Consider the following 22,244-nt stretch of genomic DNA (forward strand, 5'->3'; position numbering starts at 1 on the left):
CTGGCGCTCTCACTCCATCTCACAGCCAACAATGGAGAGCAAATTATGGCTGTCTCTAGTTTGTTCGAAGCGAGGGTCACTAAAGCTTCATCCTTCTCAATTAGTTTAAGTTGCCTATTGTAGCGATGCCAGGGGTTACCAAATTTGTTATGAAAGTCAGTAAATTACTCAACAGACACTATTTTTCAGTACAGATATTTCGTTCATTCCAAGCAAGTGTCGATTCGTGATGTCGCTGTCCAGACACGAGTTGACTGTAATCTGAATCTGTTATAGCAAACTCATGATTTCTCTCAAGCGATAAATATTTAATGGGTTATGAAATACAAGTTCTTGAAGTTTATTCAGAATCGGAAATGTTTAATTAGTAATTATGTGCCATAACTTATTTGTTTAATATAAAGGTGTTTTGAACTTTGCATGCATAAAAAAGTGTGAATTTATGTGCAGCTTTTACTCTGAGACGAGTTATCATTTAGAGTGCTAAAAGTGCGCGTGTATAGTTCGCTGACCTATGTGGTGAATTTTATTTTGTGATTTTGACCCAAATGGAGAGTAAATCCAGTTTCATTTAAACTTTACATGAAATAGACACATCATGTTATTACAAAAGAGTCGTTTAGCCCACTAGGGAAAACTGTAAACTGTACACTTGATTTGAAATACGTTATACACCAGTGCATGATCGAGCTTTCCAATAAATCGCGTATAATAGTTGAAAATGCGTTTGGACTTGATTCACGAAATTGTCAATTGATTTTGAGACAGGTGCTGGTTTTGACAAAAAATGAACCGAAAGTTTATTCAAAATATCGAAGTCCTCTTTTAATTGAGACACGTATCACCTTGTTGATTATGTTGCCTAGCAACACTGTAAAGCAGCTTAATTAATTCATTAGAACGATTTGTCACAATAAGATTGAAGACGTTACACTATTATGCTCTTACAACTTGAGTGCAAGTTCTTTATCGCGTTCCTTACCACGCTCTTCTAGTTTGAGTGCAACTTGCCTATTGTGTTCTTCTTGTTTAAGTGCGAGTCATCTGTCACTTTCTGCTTGCTTGCGTGCAAGCTGTCTATTTTTCTCTTCTTGTTTAAGTGTAAGCACCCAGACACGTTGCTCTAATTTGCTTAAAAACTCTGCAAATTGTTCTGGGATTGATGAACATGATGATAGTCTATCAACTCTCTCAGTACAGGGTTTTGTTTCTACCTAGTAGGTGTTGTATGCTCTAAACTTCCTAATGCTTGGTTACTGGGTCCCATTTCATGTGCTGTTGGACTTGAGCCCCCTACTTTGGGCTGTATATTTGCCATAACAGTTGCTATTGCATTACTTTCGTCAGTATCTACATCATGAACATTTTCTCTTTGAAATACAGTTGAACTATCTATGCTTCCCATTTTCCCTTCTATCTTTACTGAAACTGACTATGTCAGCGTGTATTCAAACTCACTAATAACCCACTGTTACACACAAGATTACAGCAACACTCAAAACGCACAATAAAACTGCTAAAATTATTTTCAGGCTTCGTTCTCGCGTAATTTCAATCGTTCAACAAATCAGTATGCACCACAAGTCATCAAGTGTGCTTTCTTCACTGTATGAAACGTGAAAGCAAGAGTCATGCACTGTGGACCTGACCTGATTCACTGTAACCAGTATTTCGTTTCCTGATTGAGCATAGAATTTTCCTCATGGTCAGATTTTACATTAATTTCTTCCATCACGGTAAATATTTGTTGTCTTATTCTCACACACATACATGTAAGAGAAATTATGCTTGTAATTTATACATGGAATAGATTTATACATACACATGTATACAATAATTGGGTCTACAAATAGACAGAATTTTTTTGTTTCCAACTTGTTGTATAGTTGAGCCTCATGCTATAGGGAGCCAGTTTATGCCGCCTCTCCATTTATATACTATTGTTTCTATAAAGTGAGATTTGAAAACTGTTAATTGTTGTCACAGATTATCTTTAAAAATAGTAATGAAATAACTTCTGTCTATTTTGTTTGAACACAATAATGCAGTTAATAATGGATATTATTGCTTGCCAGCTAAGCTCAGTTATATTACATTTAGAATATTACGTACTACAATTTTTATGTAAGGTGGAGAGAGGTGTAAAGATTCGCATTTTCTTGCATAGAACGTTTTTACCATCTGTAGTAATAGTGGCAGGGAGTGAAATATTTTACTCTCATATTAGCTAATACTTTCATTGACTTCCTATAGCACAATTCTTTACCATCGACAAAAATGTTGTGAGTGTCTGTGTTAGTCCATGTCAAGTCTCAAGTTGGGCTTTAAGTCAAAATTCAATAAGAAAATGTTTAGAAATTGTACTGCTCAGCTTTTTTGTTGCGGGGTGTGCGCCTTTTGCATGGTTAGCTCAAACTCATATTTGCCACATAATGGCTGTGGCTGCAGCTCGTTTGTGATGATGCTCGAAAAGCTAAAAACGCTAAATGATGAAAAATCTTGATGAATTCGACATGGATTGGTTATTTACAGTACTTAAATAATTCCAAGAAATGCTCTATAATCATATATTGAACTATTTAAGAATTTACACGTGCCTGATTACTCAGACAGGTAGTTTGACCATGAACATCGAAAGCAAATGGAAGAGAGAGCGAAACCTATAATAGAGCTCATTTAATTGTGGAAAATTAGATGATCTCAGATATTATTATTATGTCACTCTAATATACATATTTTTTACATATAATTATTCTTTGATAATTACATTAATTACAAAAGTAATGATTATTAAATAAAATACATATTACATTTTCAACACACAATGATTCTTAGCATTTCGTGAATGTTTGTTAAAATAAGGTTTATGTTATTATTTATTAGTCATCGTTTGTATGGGCATGTTGTAGTTTCAAGGCTTGTTCAACTTTTACAGGGATGACAGAAAGATGGCATCAATCCCTAAATGTAGCTCTCATGTGCCACTGTGGGAAATGGACAGAGGTACTTTAGGTCAGACATTAGAGCATCATTACCAAAAATGCTGTATGGGGAGCCATTACACATCCAGCAGACTTCCTCACACCTGCACCACTGCCATCTGCATAGTTAGTACAGCAGATCTCAGAGTGCATCGCCAAGTTCCATTGCCCACTTCCTTTGCACCACAGTGAACACTCCATTTTCTTCCATAATGATTTGGACGACTGTACTCATATCATGCTCTAGGCACATCTCATCAGATTGCCACTCAAACCATCATACACGGATCCCTTTTCCAGTGTTGCAGCGAGTAGACTAAACCATCGAGATTTTATAAAACAACAGAACCGCATAGACCCTACGCAGTGGTTCAAGCCAGTATGGGTACTACCTTCATCACTGCAAGACAGTACACCGACACTACAAGCCTCACCACGCCCAGAGACACCTGTGCAGGCATCACCTATGGTTACCACACCTCTCCATTAACCAGCAGCCATCAGCAAAAACGACACTACAGACAGCAGGCGGCACAAGAGCTGGCTGGCAAATAAAAGTTTATTTTCTGAATGAATTTTCACTCTTGAATGGAATGTGTGTTTTTATGAAGCTTGGTCACAGATTAAACATGTGTTATGAACTGGGACTCGAACCTAGGACCTTTCCTTTTGCCAGCAAGTGGTCTACTAACTGTGCTCTACTAACTGAGCTAGCTGAGCACTGCTCATAGCCCATCCTCAAAGTTTCACTTGCACCAGTACCTAATCTCCTACCTTCCAAATTTCACATGCAAAAGTAGCACTCCTGGAAGAAAGGAAATCATGGGTACGTAACTTAGCTACAGCCTGGAAGGATTGTTTCCACAAGGAATTTTCATTGTGCTGCGGAGTGTGCACTGATATGGAACCTTCTGGCCTATTAAGCACAGTCCATCACCACTCCTCACAGCTCTACTTCCGCCAGTATTTCATCTCATACCTTTCCAGTTTCACAGAACTTTTCCTGAGAAATTGGCACTAACACAAATAGAGGACAGCTTGTAAATCGTACTTTGGTAGCTCAGTTTGCAAAAGTGCTCTGCAATATATTGGGGAGGGGGGCGGGAAGAGGGAGAAGTCCTGTAGAAATAATCCATCCAGCTACCAAGAGTAGTGCGTCTTGTCTCTGGTACAATGGTTAACTTTGAAATTACTCTCAGTGTTGAGTTATAAGTGTTCATTTATGAATGTGTACTTGTGTGCCACGAACACAAAATAATTCTGTATGCCTAAATTCAGTGTACATTATTTTATGTGGTATGTAAGCGTTACATACGAAGATATAGTCTTGTAAAATTAAATGAATCTGTTTGAACACCCTGTATACACTATTTGAGCAAAAGTATCCAGACATCTGTTGCCCACATTACTACATCGTGTGTCCACTTTTCACATTTATGAGGCTTTAACTGCTGAGAACACTTTCAGTGAGGTGTGTGAATTTTTGTGGGTAGGGAGTGAAGATATGTCATAATGTCTTACATTCACTCAAATACGTCATTAATTTGGTGTATAACTTGTATTGCACATCTTCTCCTCGCCAAGCGCTATTTTATGGAGAAGAATATAATATATGAAGTTCTACAACAGAAAAATATAATTGACGTTATTGGCTGTCTAATATGGCTTTTTATTTCACTAGATGTATTGTGGACATCTTTCGACCTGTTCTATGCAAATTCTTGTTGATTTCTTCAATTCCTTTTCCATTTACTACCACTGGAGCTTTCCTGTTATTTTTATTTATATCCTATGTCCTGATATTGTCCAACTCTGTAGCTGGGTGGTCAATGGATCTGCCTGCCAAGCTGATGGCAGTCATCATCATATGATCCTCTTGGTCTGATCTCTGAGTGTTTAGTTGGCTATATCATCTATGAAAACGTACTTGTGTGAATCATGCTATGAATTTACAGTCTGGCATCATATTCTGGGGTAATTCATCGTTGAGTAGAAAAGTATTCATTGCTCAAAACCGTGTAATCAGAATAATTGCTGGAGCCCACCCATGGTCATCCTGCAGACATGTATTTAAGGATCTAGGGATCCTCACAGTAACCTCACAGTATATATATTCACTTATGAAATTTGTTGTTAATAATCCAACCCAGTTCAAAAGTAATAGCAGTGTGCATAGCTATAACACCAGGACAAAGGATGATCTTCACTATGCAGGGTTAAATCTGACTTTGGCACAGAAAGGGGTAAATTATGCTGCCACAAAAGTCTTTGGTCACCTACCAAACAGCATCAAAAGCCTGACAGATAGCCAACTAACATTTAAAAATAAATTAAAAGAATTTCTATATGACAACTCCTTCTACTCATTGGCTGAATTTTTAGATATAAATTAAGGGAAAAAAACAACTTAAACATTAGTGTCATGCAATATCTTGTGTAATGTAATATCTTGTACAGACAACTTTTCTTAACCTGACACGTTCCACATCATTACGAAGTGTCGTATTCATGATCTATGGAACAAGTATTGATCTAATCTAATCTAATCTCAGTGCATCTATATAAATGTCATCAGACAATGTTGCTGGTTCTCATGGTTCTTGTTGCAAATTGTGTTGGGGCAGCTAGATTACATAAAATGGCAAGTGAATCAAGTATAGCTCTAAAATAACTTTGCTCCAAAAATTTAAATAAGTGTCTTTACCTCGTAGCCAGCTGATAGTCAAGAAGTTTATCACAGTGTCAAATGGTTTCATAGATCATTCAGAATAGCCCTGTATGTTAAAAGAATCATTATGAATTTTCTATGGTTGGTTGGTTTAAGGGGGGAGAGGACCAAACTGCTTGCCAACTACTCCTTTATCCATACTTGACCCGCAGGAACTGGACATTAAATTATATCGATTCACACTTAGCATTCCCATATCAGTGGTGAAATGATGTTCAGAAACATATATTTCATGTACATGATATATAGGCAGCAGTTCATCTAAACCAGTTGGAGGTTCATTGATTTTATTTCTTAATCCTCTAATATTAAGATGTAATAATGTTACTTTAATGTCTTTTATATTTTCACATATTTAGACTAAAATTTTATATTTACATCCTTTAAAACTAATAGCCTGAAATCAGAATCTGCACTACAACAAATGCCATTTTCACACCTGTGACTGCAGTGTCCCCCTTAAAAAATTTTGTATCAACCAAGTCAATTTCCATTTTTGATTCCATTTGGGACTTAGACCATAACCTTGTAAAACACCATCTGCTAACAGCACCAAGAGAAACTGAACCTATGTTCGACCACACACCTAACAGAAGTAGTTGATCCAGCACACTGATCTACTCATAGTTCATTGGGATATTTTCAGTAAATTGCAGTAATGTTGAGGTTGACTACTTTAAATTGCTCCACTGGCCTGAGCTCAGACTGCAGTCATGACAAAAATTACTTGTTTCACATGTACAATTTCCATTGTCAGTCAAGAATGTTAAATGTCAGCCACATAGTTGATTGTATATGCACGAAGTCGTCAACACTATGTTTTTCCTATGTATATCAGACATTTGCTAATGTGGATAGTTTGAGTTGTTTATTGATAAAAAGATTTATTCTAATGATGTCACGTTCAACCAAAATCTAAGAGCTTGCACATTCATTCACAAAAGAAAATCGATTACTTCTTTACCCAGGTAAAGCGCAAGTGTTTGTGTTTACTGTGCTGTGCAACTGTATCAGTTGAGAAGAAAGGGAACGTCGAACATCATTTCAAAACTATTCACTCAGGGACTGAAAGGGATTTCCCACTGGATTCAGCTCTAAGGAAATAAAAGATAAGGCACCTAAAATCCAAAGATAATGCTCAACAGATATTTTAAGCCATTAGGCGACGACAAAGCAGCAACTAAATAGTCATTCTGAGTTTCAAATATTATTAAGAAACCATACGAAGACAGTGAATTACACAAAAATATATTTTTAAATCTCCAGATTCATTATTATACAGAGTGAGTCACCTAACGTTGCCGCTGGATATATTTCGTAAACCACATTAAATACTGAGGAATCGATTCCACAGACCGAACGTGAGGAGAGGGACTAGTGTAATTGGTTAATACAAACCATAAAAAAATGCACGGAAGTATGTTTTTTAACACAAACCTACGTTTTTTAAATGGAACCCTGTTAGTTTTGTTAGCACATCTGAACATATAAACAAATACGTAATCAGTGGAGTTTGTTGCATTGTAAAATGTTAATTACATCCGGAGATATTGTAACCTAAAGTTGACGCTTGAAACCTCCGACGTTCAGTTGCGTGTTGTAACAAACAGCTGCAACATACATCGCGTTTCTACAGAATGATCTGCCAACGTTGCTCGAAAATGTCCCACTAGAAACGCGTCGACGTATGTGGTAGTAGCATGATGGTGCACCTGCACATTCCGCAATTAATACTAGGTTGACCTTTGACAGGATGTTCGATGGGCGTTTCATAGGACGTGGAGGACGCATAAATTGGCCAGCCCGTTCTCCTGATCTTACACCTCTGGACTTCTTTCTGTGGGGTACGTTAAAGGAGAATGTGTACCGTGATGTGCCTACAACCCCAGAGGATATGAAACAACGTATTGTGGCAGCATGCGGCGACATTACACCAGATGTACTGGGGCCTGTACGACATTCATTACGCCAGAGATTGCAATTGTGTGCAGCAAATGATGACCACCACATTGAACATCTATTGGTCTTACATGTCGGGACACACTCTATTCCACTCCGTAATTGAAAACGGAAACCACGTGTGTACGTGTACCTCACCCCTCAAGGCAATGTACATGTGCGTCAGTGAAAAAGACCAATAAAAAGGTGTTAGCATGTGGACGTAATGTGCTGTTCCAGTCTCTTCTGTACCTAAGGTGCATCACCGTTCCCTTTGGATCCCTACGTAATTCGGTGCTCTCCGATACACACGATCGAACAGCGGAGGAGTGGTACTCAAGCGTCAACTTTAGGTTACAGTATCTCCGGATGTAATTAACATTTTACAATGCAACAAACGGCACTGATTACGTATTTGTTTATATGATCAGATGTACTAACAAAACTAACGTGGTTCCATTTAAAAAAACGTAGGTTTGTATTAAACAAACATACTTCCGTCCATTTTTATATGGTTTACACTAGCCCCTCTCCTCACGTTCGGTCTGTGGAATCGTTCGTCAGTATTTGATATGGTTTACGAAATATATCCAGCGGTAACGTTAGGTGACTCACCCTGTATAGTTTCAAAAAGTGAGATAATGTCTGCTATTAAACTGGTATATCTTTCTGAAAGTATAGTAAGAGGAGGGTTGAGGTTATAAGTTCTGATGTTATTTCACAATGTAAAATTGATTTTAATCAGTGCAGCTATTTTCCCTACAACTTGTTGAATCAACTGATACAGTCGACACAGCTCAGTTGGCCATTTTTGCGAGAATGGCTTTTGATTATTTCGAAATAAGGGAGGAGCTGGTAAGGATTAAACCACTAACAGGATGCTCTGAAGGACGGGACATATTTTTAACAGTCAAAGATCTTATCAACTCTATAAATATTCCTGTAAAGAAGTTGGTGGGTCTATCAAGTGATGGAGGGAATATCATAACCACAGTTCCTTTCCGAAATTTCTGTCTTACCATTGTGTAACGCATCACCAGTCCCTGTGTGGAAAGTTTTTAGATATGAACAATGTAATGGAAACAGCCATAACAATATTGAACAAAGCTAGAGCACATATAATTCAGAGACGTTTGTACAGAGAAATGAGTAATTAACTAAGTTGCCACCAGTATGATGATGTACTGCTTCATATGGAAGTTCATTGGTTTAGTAGAGTCAAGAGTTTTACAACGTCTTAAAGAGTTGCTTCCTGCCTTAATAGAATTTTTGAAAGACTGAGGCGAATCCTGTGAACTAGAGGATCCAGTCTGGTTACAGGATTTTGCTTTTCTTGTGGTCATCACGGAAAATTTAGATATCTCTAACTTGCAATTTCAAGGTAGGTAAAAAGATATTAATGGAACAATTTCAGATGTTGATTCATTCTCTAAAAGCTGAAACTGTGGGACAAATCTCATTCCAGGGGAATACAAAGACTATGCTTATTTGAAACAAAACGTTGACAAACAAGGCTCTTCAGCACTTCCTTACAACAACAAATAATACGCAGTAGTTTTTGCACGTTTGAGAAATCAGTTCAACAAACTGTTCCAAGATTTCGAAAGAATTTCAGCTGTTGCACAGTGTGTCAAGTCGCCTTGTTTACAGATTGAAGATGAAAAATTCTCTGCTTCTGTCACTGAGCAGTTTGATTTTCATGAAGACACTGCTCGAGAGGTTTTGGAACTGTTGATTTTCAAAATGATTTGGCTTTAAAGTCGCTTTCTTCAAGCTCTGATGATATCTGGGTTTTTGTTCCTAGAGAATAATATCAAATTTTGGTCCACATTGTTCATAAAGTGAAGGTAATGTACAGCTCACTAGAGGTAAGATAGATACTGCCTACAGGAAAATCAAAGAGACCTTTGGAGATAAGAGAGCCACTTGTATGAACATCAAGAGCTCAGATGGAAACCCAGTTCTAAGCAAAGAAGGGAAAGCAGAAAGGTGGAAGGAGTATATAGAGGGTCTATACAAGGGCGATGTACTTGAGGACAATATTATGGAAATGGAAGACGATGTAGATGAAGATGAAATGGGAGATATGATACTGCGTGAAGAGTTTGACAGAGCACTGAAGGACCTGAGTCGAAACAAGGCCCCCGGAGTAGACAACATTCCATTGGAACTACTGACGGCCTTGGGAGAGCCAGTCCTGACAAACCTCTACCATCTGGTGAGCAAGATGTATGAAACAGGCGAAATACCCTCAGACTTCAAGAACAATATAATAATTCCAATCCTAAAGAAAGCAGGTGTTGACAGATGTGAAAATTACCGAATAATCAGTTTAATAAGCCACAGCTGCAAAATACTAACACGAATTCTTTACAGACGAATGGAAAAACTAGTAGAAGCTGACCTCCGGGAAGATCAGTTTGGATTCCGTAGAAATACTGGAACATGTGAGGCAATTCTGACCTTACGACTTATCTTAGAAGAAAGCTTAAGGAAAGGCAAACCTACGTTTCTAGCACTTGTAGACTTAGAGAAAGCTTTTGACAATGTTAACTGGAATACTCTCTTTCAAATTCTAAAGGTGGCAGGGGTGAAATACAGGGAGCGAAAGGCTATTTACAATTTGTACAGAAACCAGATGGCAGTTATAAGAGTCGAGGGGCATGAAAGGGAAGCGGTGGTTGGGAAGGGAGTGAGACAGGGTTGTAGCCTCTCCCCGATGTTATTCAATCTGTATATTGAGCAAGCAGTAAAGGAAACAAAAGAAAAATTCGGAGTAGGTATTAAAATCCATGGAGAAGAAATAAAAACTTTGATATTCGCTGATGACATTGTAATTCTCTCAGAGACAGCAAAGGACCTGGAGGAGCAGCTGAACGGAAAGGGACAGTGCCTTGAAAGGAGGATATAAGATGAACATCAACAAAAGCAAAACGAGGATAATGGAATGAAGTCGAATTAAGTCGGGTGATGCTGAGGTTATTAGATTAGGAAATGAGACAGTTAAAGTAGTAAATGAGTTTTGTTATTTGGGGAGCAAAGTAACTGATGATGGTCGAAGTAGAGAGGATATAAAATGTAGACTGGCAATGGCAAGGAAAGTGTTTCTGAAGAAGAGAAATTTGTTAACATCGAGTATAGATTTGTATGGTCTGTAGCCGTGTATGGAAGTGAAACGTGGACGATAAATAGTTTAGACAAAAAGAGAATAGAAGCTTTCGAAATGTGGTGCTACAGAAGAATGCTGAAGATTAGATGGGTGGATCACATAACTGATGAGGAGGTATTGAATAGAATTGGGGAGAAGAGAAATTTGTGGCACATCTTGACTAGAAGAAGGGATCGGCTGGTAGGAAATATTCTGAGGCATCAAGGGATCACCAATTTAGTATTGGAGGGCAGCGTGGAGGGTAAAAATCGTAGAGGGAGAGCAAGAGGTGAATACACTAAGCAGATTCAGAACGATTTAGGTTGCAGTAGGTACTGGGAGATGAAGAAGCTGGCACAGGATAGAGTAGCATGGAGAGCTGCATCAAACCAGTCTCAGGACTGAAGACCACAACAACAATATAAAAGCGCTGGCACGAATATGTGTATAAATCATATATTATTTTCCTGATTATGTTATCCTTAATCTGTGTTTTTCGCTGTTCAGTGAGATTTGTTACAAGCTACAATAACAGCTACGGAAAAAAGCCAGTGTACAGTTTGAAATGTCTGTGTGAGGTTCTTACTCTAGTATGAAATCTGTATACATAAATAGGCACAGAAACAGACTGACTGATGAACACTTGGAATACTGTACACAAATGGCAGCTGCTATTAAAAACTTATTGATGACAAACAAGACGGCCATCATTTTCATTGAAGAGAAAACTACCTGTTCTTACATTTGTAATTTATTAGATACTACATGTCAGTTTCTTTCTTATGTAGAGTTCAATTTCAATTTCTTTTTCTTATATACAGTTTCAGCAACATTTGTTTCCTGTTGACTGGAAATGTAGGTTCACAAATTAGTTAGTTAGTTGGTTGCGTGTTCCATTGATCAATCACACGGTATGGTAGCCATTATGATGAAGAACGTGTCAAATGCACAAGAAATGCACATATGAAACAAAATTTTTTGTTTAAGATTAATATTTGTTATTTACCTCATTCCCTTAAATGGCACAAAATGCATATACTGTATTTATAGATTTATTTATTGCTATTCAAGAATTCATCTATGGTACGGAAGAGTTGTCAAGGAGATACGATTTCAGTTTATTGTTGAAGCTATTACAGGTGTCTGTCAGACACCTTATTTCATCTGGTAATTTGACGAAAATTTTTATAGCAGCAAAATTAACCCCTTTCTGTGCCAAAGATATGTTGAGCAAAGGATAGCATAAGTCTTTTTTTTCTGGTATTATAATCATGAATATCTTTGTTGTTTTTAAAAATGCTCCATGTTGTTGACAACAAATTTCATTAGTGAGTAGATGTATTGTGAGGCTGTTGTAAGAATTCCCAATCTTTAAAAAAGATGCCTACAAGATGTGCGACTGTGAACCCCACACATTATTCTAACCACTTTCTTTTGAGCAGTGAATACTTTTTGTCTAAATGTTGAGTTACCCCAAATTATTATTCTGTATGACTTCAGAGAGTGAAAGTATGCAAAGAATGCTAGCTTACTAATTTCTGTATCCTCAAAATTGGCAATTATTCTGATCGCAAAAGTTACTGAACATAGTCGATTTAGGAGATCCAAAATATGAATTTTTCAATTAAGATTCTCATCTACATATACACCCAAAAACTTAGTATGCTCTACCCTGTCTACTGACTTCTGTTGATGTGTTATATTTATTGAAGGAACTGAATTTTTTGCAGCAGAAAATTGGATGTACTGTGTTTTTTCAAAGTTTAGAGCAAACCCATTTGCAGAAAACCAATTAATGACTTTTCCAAAGACCTTATTTATATCATTTTCATCTGGGCTTTCTTTTACTGGATTAATAATGATGCTTGCATCATCAGCAAACAGTGTCAGTTCAGCTTCCTGTTTCAGATAGGAAGGGAGGTCGTTCACATATATCAAGAACAGAAGGGGACCCATGATTGAACCCTGTGGAACACCTAATGTAATTTCACCCCAGTTAGATGAAGTGGCAAAATTATTTAAATAACTTGACCCATATAGGGAAACTTTTTGCTTCCTGTTCTGTAGGTATGACTTAAACCACTCATATGCTATTCCATTTATACCATAGAATTGTAATTTCTGTAACATAATGTCATGGTTCACATAATCAAATCCTTTGGACATGTCACAGAAAATTCCTATTGGTGACATTTTACTATTTAAAGACTCTATTATGTGGACAGTGAAATTGTATATTGCTGTCTCAGTGGAACAGCATTTTTTAAATTCTAACTGTGATTTACTAAGTATCCCATTACTGTTGAGATGGCTAACCACCCTTGAGTACATTACTTTCTAGAAGATTTTTGAGAATGCTGTAAGCAAGGATACTGGCCGATAATTATTAACATCTGTGGTGTCCCCCTTTTTGTAGAGAGGTCTGACAATGGCATATTTTAACCTGTCTGGGAAAATACCTTGAGTTAGTGATGCATTACATATGTGACTCAGAACATCAGCTGTAAAAATTGCTCCACATTGTTGTAATATCTTATTAGAGATGTCATCTACTTCAATAGAACATTTATTTTTCAGAGATTTAATAATTATACTTATTTCACAAGAGGTTGTTAGGTGAAGCTAAATCTGACTAATTTTTTTCAAAACAGACTCTTCCATGAACTGACTAGCTTTTTCTTTTGAACTGTTCTCATCAATTTTTTCTCCTACACCTAAGAAATGATGGTTAAATACATTAGCTACTTGTGTACTGTTGGTTTGGATGGTCTCGTTATTTTTAACAGTTATACTACCTACCCCAGTGGTTGCTTTTCCTGTCTGCCTTCTAACAACATTCCATACTGATTTGATTTTATTGCCGGAGTTGCTAATTTCTTCTCTAACATACATAATTCTTGATTTCCTTACTACTTCTCTCAGTATGCTACAATAATTTTTATAGTGTAAAACTACTTCTGGATCTTTACTAGTTCTTGCTCTCTTCTACAGTTTTCTTTTTCTTTCTGAAGACACTTTAACACCTGTAGTAATCCAAGGTTTCTTTGAAAAGTTTGTGGTGTTACACTTAGTAATTTTTTTTTGGGAAAAAATGTTCAAAGAGGGATATAAATTTATCAAGAAATATTTTGCAATTATCATTAGCATTTGGCTCATTATATACACATTCCCAATTAACACTTCTTAAGCTTTCTCTGCAGTGCTGTATAGATACCGGGTTGAGCGACCTCACACTTTTACTTAATGGTTTCTGAACTGTACACCCTGTTAGGTTTTGTAAGTTAATCAGTTGTGCATCATGGTCTGACAATCCATTTACCACAGGGAAAGCACATGTTTGTATTACATCCTCTTTCTGTACAAATACATGATCTATTCTACATCTATATCTACATTTATACTCCGCAAGTAACCCAACGGTGTGTGGCGGAGGGCACTTTACGTGCCACTGTCATTACCTCCCTTTCCTGTTCCAGTCGCGTATGGTTGACGGGAAGAACGACTGCCGGAAAGGCTCCGTGCACGCTCGAATCTCTCTGATTTTACATTCGTGATCTCCTTGGGAGGTATAAGTAGGGGGAAGCAATATATTCAATACCTCATCCAGAAACGCACCCTCTCGAAACCTGGACAACAAGCTACACCGCGATGCAGAACGCCTCTCTTGCAAAGTCTGCCACTTGAGTTTGCTGGACATCTCTGTAACGTTATCACGCTTACCAAATAACCTTGTGACGAAACGCGCCGCTGTTCTTTGACTCTTCTCTATCTCCTCTGTCAACCCGACCTGGTGCCGATCCCACACTGACGAGCAATACTCAAGTATAGGTCGAACGAGTGTTTTGTAAGCCACCTCCTTTGTTGATGGACTACGTTTTCTAAGGACACTCCCAAGGACTCTCAACCTGGCACCCACCTTACCAACAATTAATTTTATAAGATCATTCCACTTCAAATCCTTCCGTACACATACTAACAGATATTTTACAGAAGTAACTGCTACCAGTGTTTGTTCCACTATCATATAATCATACAATAAAGAATCCCTCTTTCTAAGTATTTGCAATAAATTACATTTGTCTATGTTAAGAGTCAGTTGCCACTCCCTGCACCAAGTGCCTATCCGCTGCAGATCCAGCATCATCCATGAATGGACGCATGGAAATTCCGACACTATCTGCTAGGTCATTTATATATACTGTGAAAAGCGATGATCCCATAACACTCCCTTGTGGCATGCCAGAGGTTTCTTTAATGTCTGTAGATGTCTCTTCATTGGGAACAACATGCTGTGTTCTGTTTGCTAAAAACTCTTCAGTCCAGCTAAAAACTCTTCAGTCCAGTCTCACAGCTGGTCTGATATCCTGTAGTCTCTTACTTAGTTTATCAGGCAATAGTGCGGAACTGTATCGAACGCCTTTAAGAAGTCAAGGAAAATGACATCTACGTGCGAGCCTGTATCTAATATTTTCTGGGTCTCATGAACAAATAAAGCGAGTTGGGTCTCACACGATCGCTGTTTCCATGTTGATTCCTACAGAGTAGATTCTGGGTTTCCAGAAATGACATGATACGCGAGCAAAAAACATGTTCTAAAATTCTACAACAGATCGATGTCAGAGATATAACCTATAGTTTCGTGCATCTGTTCGATGACCCTTCTTGAAAACTGGAACTACCTGTGCTCTTTTCCCATCATTTGGAACTTTCCATTCCTGTAGAGACTTGCAGTACATGGCTATTAGAAGGGGGGCAAGGTCTTTCGCGTGGTGTAGAATCGTATTGGTATCCCGTCAGGTCCAGTGGACTTTCCTCTGTTGAGTGATTTCAGTTGCTTTTCTATTCTTTGGATACTTATTTCGACGTCAGCCATTTTTTCGTTCGTGTGAGGATTTAGAGGAGGAACTGTAGTGCAGTCTTCCTCTGTGAAACTGCTTTGGAAAAAGGTGTTTAGTATTTCATCTTTACGCGTGTCATCCATTGTTTCAATGCCATTATTATCCCAGACTGTCTGGATATGTTGTTTCGATCCACTTACTGATTTAACGTAAGACTAGAACTTCCTAGGATTTTCTGTCAAGTTGGTACATAGAATTTTACTTTCAAATTCACTGAATGCTTCACGCATAGCCCTGCTTACACTAACTTTGACATCATTTAGCTTCTGTTTGTCTGAGAGGTTTTGGCTGCGTTTATACTTGGAGTGAAGCTCTCTTTGCTTTCGCAGTAGTTTCCTAACTTTGTTGTTGAACCACGGTGGGTTTTTCCTGTCCCTCACAGTTTTACTCGGCACGTACCTATCTGAAACTCATTTTACGATTGCCTTGAACTTTTTCCATAAACACTCAACATTGTCAGTGTCGGAACAGAAATTTTAGTTTTGATCTGTTAGGTAGTCTGAAATCTGCCTCCTATCACTCTTGCTAAATAGGTAAACCTCCCTCCCTTTTTTTTATATTCCTATTTACTTCCATTTCATGGATGCTGCAACGGCCTTATGATCACTGATTGCCTGTTCTGCACTTACAGAGTCGAAAAGTTCGGGTCTGTTTGTTATCAGTAGGTCTAAGATGTTATCTCCACGTGTCGGTCCTCTGTTTCATTGCTGAAGGTAATTTTCGGATAGTGCACTCAGTATAATGTCACTCGATGCTCTGTTCCTACCACCCGTCCTAAACATCTGAGTGTCCCAGTCTATATCTGGTAAATTGAAATCTCCACCTAAGACTATAGGATGCTGAGGAAATTTATGTGAAATGTATTCCAGATTTTCTCTCAGTTGTTCTGCCACTAATGCTGAGTCGGGAGCTCGGTAAACGGAGCCAATTATTAACCTAGCTCGATAGTTGAGTATAACCTCCACCCATAATAATTCACAGGAAGTATCCACTTCTACTTCACTACAGGATAAACTACTACTAACAGCGACAAACTCGCCACCACCAGTTGTATGCAATCTATCCTTTCTAAACACCATCTGTGCCTTTGTAAATATTTCAGTAGAATTTATCTCTGGCTTCAGCCAGCTTTCTGTACCTATAACGATTTCTGCTTTGGTGCTTTCTATCAGCGCTTGAAGCTCCGGTACTTTACCAACGCAGCTTCAACAGTTTACAATTACAATACCGATTGCTGCTTGGTCCCCGCATGTCCTGACTTTGCCCCGCACCCTTTGAGGCTGTTGCCCTTTCTGTACTTGCCCGGGGCCATCTAAGCTAAAAAACTGCCCAGTCCACGCCACACAACTCCTGCTACCCATGTAGCCGCCTGCTGTGTGTAGTGGACTCCTGACCTATTGGGGCGGAACCCGAAACCACACCACCCTATGGTGCAAGTCGAGGAATCTGCAGCCCACACGGTCGCAGAACCGTCTCTGCCTCTGTTTCAGACCCTCCACTCGGCTCTGTACCGAAGTCCGCAGTCAGTCCTGTCGACAGTGCTGCAGATGGTGAGCTCTGCTTTCATCCTGTTAGCGAGACTGGCAGTCTTCACCAAATCAGAAAACCACCGGAAGCCAGAGAAGATTTCCTCCGATCCACAGCGACACACATCATTGGTGCCGACATGAGCGACCACCTGCAGATTGGTGCACCCTGTACCCTTCATGGCATACAGAAGGACTCGTTCCACATCTGGAATGACTCCTCCTGGTATGCACACGGAGTGCACATTGGTTTTCTTCCCCTCCCTTGCAGCCATATCACTAAGGGCACCCATTACATGCCTGACGTTGGATCTCCCAACCCCCAGTAAGCCCACCCTCCGGAACCGCCTGGATCTTGCAGACTGAGGGGCAACCTCTGGAACAGGACAAGCAGCCATGTCTGGCCGAAGATCAGTATCACCCGAAGACAGAGCCTGGAACCAGTTCGTCAGACAAACTGGAGAGGATTTCCATTCAGCCCTCCGGAATGTCTTTCGCTCCCTGCCACACCTTGAGACGAACTCCCACTCTACCACGGGTGAGGGGTCAGCCTCAATGTGGGCAGTATCCCGGGCAGCCACAGGCGTAGTCTGTCGGGCGACGCGTGGGATGAGCTGGCCGTCCCCGACAAATCCCAATCCAGATCCCCACAGTGATGCCCATTGGCAACAGCGTCAAGCTGTGTGACTGAAGCCAACACTGCCTGAAGCTGGGAGTGAAGGGATGCCAACTCAGCCTCCATCCGAACACAGCAGTTGCAGTCCCTATCCATGCTAAATACTGATACCCAAAGAACGTCTGAACTAATCTACAGAGAGCACAAACAATTCGACACAAAATTCAAACGGTTATTACATTACAAGACTGCCTAGTTGTTTGTTTGTAGTAAATGCAGTAATAATGCTACTTGCGCACTGCTGACACACTGCTCGGTGGCAGAAGACTAACTTTACTGTCAGTAATATAAAAGACTATTTGAAAGAAATAAACAAATGACAGACGACTGTGCGACTTTACACGTCACAGATATTAAAATGCAAATCTGCCCCTGTTAATTACGAAACTACACAATGATTCGACGGATTTTAAGTAAACAAGTGCGCTTAGAACACTCAAATAAATTTTCAACTTGACTACTACACTTACATGAACGCTAAATAAGCCACTTGCAGCTACTTGCGCACAGCTGACACACTGCTCGGTGGCAGAAGGCTAACTGTACTGTCAGTAACGTACAAAGACTATTTGGAAGAAACAAACAAATGACAGACGACTACGAGACTTTACACGTCACGGATTTTAAAATGCAAATCTGCCCCTACTAAATACGAAATTATTAGCGTGCTACTCTCCTGAGCTATAAATGTAGGGAAAGTGATCACTGATTCAAAGTTATATGTTGTTAATAGCACTTCTAGTTCACTTTTCCTATCAGAATTACTTAGAAAGTTTACATTGAAATCACCACAGATTAAAAGCTTCTTCCTTTTGTCTGACAGACAGCATAATAGGGAATCAAACTTTTTTATGAACATCTTCCAGTCTCCTAATGGGGACCTGTAGACTGTTGTTAATATCAACACTACATTATCTAGCAGAAGTTCACATGCACAAACCTCAAAGTGCTGATCAACACAAAACTTGCTTACTTCTACAGTTTTGCATTTATACCCTTGTTTCATGAAAATGGCAACATCTTCTTTATCCATCCTAGATCTACAAGTGTAATACCCACTTATACTGACACTATCAAGCAATAAAGAAATGTAAGATTTTTTAAAAAAAGAAAGTTCTTGTTTCTGTCCTAGTTTTTTAAGATTTCATTGGGATTTAAAAACAGTAGATTAGCTCACAAAATGGTTCAAATGGCTCTGAGCACTATGGGACTCAACTTCTGAGGTCATTAGTACCCCAAGAACTTAGAACTAGTTAAACCTAACTAACCTAAGGACATCACAAACATCCATGCCCGAGGCAGGATTCGAACCTGCGACCATAGCAGTCTTGCGGTTCCAGACTGCAGCGCCTTTAACCGCACGGCCACTTCGGCCGGCTAGCTCACAAACTTCATAAGTTTGGCGACCATTGACCTAACCCCATATTGACTCTACCTACTGAGCTGATCAACAGAGACTGGTGACAGTGTCTAAAAACAGAAGCGAACTCTAAATTTGTAGACATGTCTTAAGGCCCAACTAAACTTTTTATACAAAATCTTGTTTTGGCCCTTTAAGATGAGCCTATGTATGAGTACCAATCTTAACAGTTGGCATCATTCTCTTACAACATTTCAGCACACATTGCCTTACTCCTCGATTTTTAGATATATTTTTATATATCATCCACACCCTCTGTTTCACTATATTTTTTACCTTACATCTTTTTATTCTGATACACTGTGTCATGTTGGATTTTATGCCTTTTTGCCGAATATTTATATTTATACTTTATCATATTTATTCTCATATTCGTAGTTCTATTTTGTATCGAGTTTACGTATCACACTTATGTAAGCAGCTCAGGTCGTCAGACCCTGCTTCCAACTCTTTTTTTTTTTTGTTGTTGCCTGCTTTGGTTCCCTAACTCATTGCCTCCTAGGTCAGTTGCTTCTGATGCCACAGTCAACTGGCTTCTGGGCATTCTGCACTAGTCACTGGTGTATTGTGCTCTCAGGTGGTCACTGTGGTAGCTTGTCGTAAGTGTGAGTTCATTTACTTATTTATTTACATTATTATTGAGTTCATTTCCGTCCAAAAGCCCTCCCTCAATGTTATCCTTTTTGTTCCAGTACTATGCATTTGTTTGATGTGGGCATAGCTCCTCCATGACTGACTGGCTCGACCACAGCCCATTTATGTTTTCATTATTATGTGAGTACACCACTTTTCAGAACTTTACCTATCGTTTTGTCTGTCAGCCCATATCACTTGTACACTAGTAGCCCCTTCTCTAGCTCACAGGTGGTGGCACCTGAAGATTAAGCTTTAGGCTTCGAAACTGTCTTGAAATACATTAAGAAATTATTGGCAAACGAACCTACTCTCGATACTGTAACCCTGTTCTGTGTCAGTACAGGTTTCACTTTCAACCCTGTATCACAACATGATTATCCTTTCCAGAATCTTTGCACAAAGAACCTATGCCCCCTACCTCTTATTTGGAAGACGTCTGTGACCTTTGGGTAACTTGTTTCCCAGTTCTTCCTGCAATCAGTCACTAATGAAATGCCAAAGGCCAAAGCACAGAAAACTATAAATGACACAGGCTTTATAATACCCGGACAAAGAAGAATTTGAAACGTTGCATTAATAAACGAGTTAGACATATTCCTTAAAACTGGAGTTTTTAAATAGTGAAAGTCAACACTACTGAAGGAGAAAAATACAATATTGTGACGTTTTGTAACACTTAGAATAAAAATATGAGTTAAAGAATAAAGTAAAAACTCCTGTGTATGACCTTTTAAATTTTGTTTTATCTGTTTGTCTGTGAATATTTTCTCAATAAAACAAATACTGTTGTTTTGAAATTTTTGGGCTACACTTTCCCCACACTTTCAGTTCTCAGTTGATTAGTATAATCGCCAACTTTGAGGATACAGAAGTCAGTAAGGCAATATATTTTGCGTGCTTTCATTTAGTGATGTATTACAGGATAATATTCTTGAGTAACCTCTCACAAAAGAAAGTAATTAGAGTCGTGTATGGGGTTCATGCTCACGTATCTTGCTGCCATCTCTTTAAACAGCTGTAAATACGAACAACACTCTCACAGTACCTTTATTCACTTACCAAATCTGTTATCAATAATCCATGTGGGTTTCAGCACAACGCAAATATTCATGAGTGCCACACTAGAAGGAATAATTATCTGCATTACCCTTTAGTGAATCTAACATTGCTACAGACAGGGATGAAATATGCAGCTATAAAGCATTTGACAATTTATCCATTGAAATAAAATATCTGATAGATGGAAGAAGTATTTTAAGTGTTGATAAAATATGTAATTTCTTAAGAGCTCCTTCTATACCACAAAGAAATTCTTGAATAGAAATAATTAGTCATGTATACATAATAAAATTGTAAATGGCTAGCTTATGCCATGTACACCCTAAATATGTCTGCATCCTTTCTTTAAAAGTTTGTTCATCTGTCGCAATTCACATCGCAACATTTATCATGAATATGATCTAAGGGACATACAACTAACTAACTATCTGGAAAATTTACTGTATAACCGCTGTCAAGAACATTTGTTATGAATGTAGTTAAACTATTAATGGACTCTACTATCAATGCTAGCTTGTTAATTCTGATAATATAGTCTGACATTTTATATCATAGATTGTAATACTTGCCGAATTTAAAATGCTATCATAATCTACTCATTAAGAGGTATAATGTTACGTTAAAAGTTTGAACATTAAGATAAGTATTCCATCTTGAAGCTGCACATTATTCTCGAGGCAACATAACTAATGAGACACATATGCCCATACCTTATTCATCCAGTAGTCGAGAATGAGAGCTCTTAGTGACTTCCAATAAACCTTACACATAACTTCAAACCTTTTCTAAGCTTTTTCCCTCTGAGACCTCCAGAAAACGACCAGAGAAAAAATGAATGTCGCTTAGTACATTTTCACTGTTCATTCAGTAAAATGGCAGCATCAGTCATGACATTTTAATTTGTTCCTTCTTTACTACTCACCCTTATATCGTTTACAACATATAGTGTAAAAGAAATGATGTCATAAAAATTGATTTGTGATAAAGTAGCTTTTGCTTAAAATGCAGTGCACATTGCCTAATTTATATTCATCCAGTGCTTCATAATGAGAGCTCTTAGCGACTTCTAAAAAACTTTAAGAATAATTCCAAACCTTTTGTAACTTTTTCTCACTTACATGGTACTCAGATGTTTGAAGCTGTTTTATACATGGAAGTTAGGCTCTTTGGTGAATTGGGGTTTACTGGTTATAATAGAAAATAAAATCTAATGCATTTATGCTTCAACTTGAGT

Source organism: Schistocerca piceifrons, chromosome 1 (assembly GCF_021461385.2).
Source record: "Schistocerca piceifrons isolate TAMUIC-IGC-003096 chromosome 1, iqSchPice1.1, whole genome shotgun sequence".
Lineage (NCBI taxonomy): Eukaryota > Metazoa > Arthropoda > Insecta > Orthoptera > Acrididae > Schistocerca > Schistocerca piceifrons.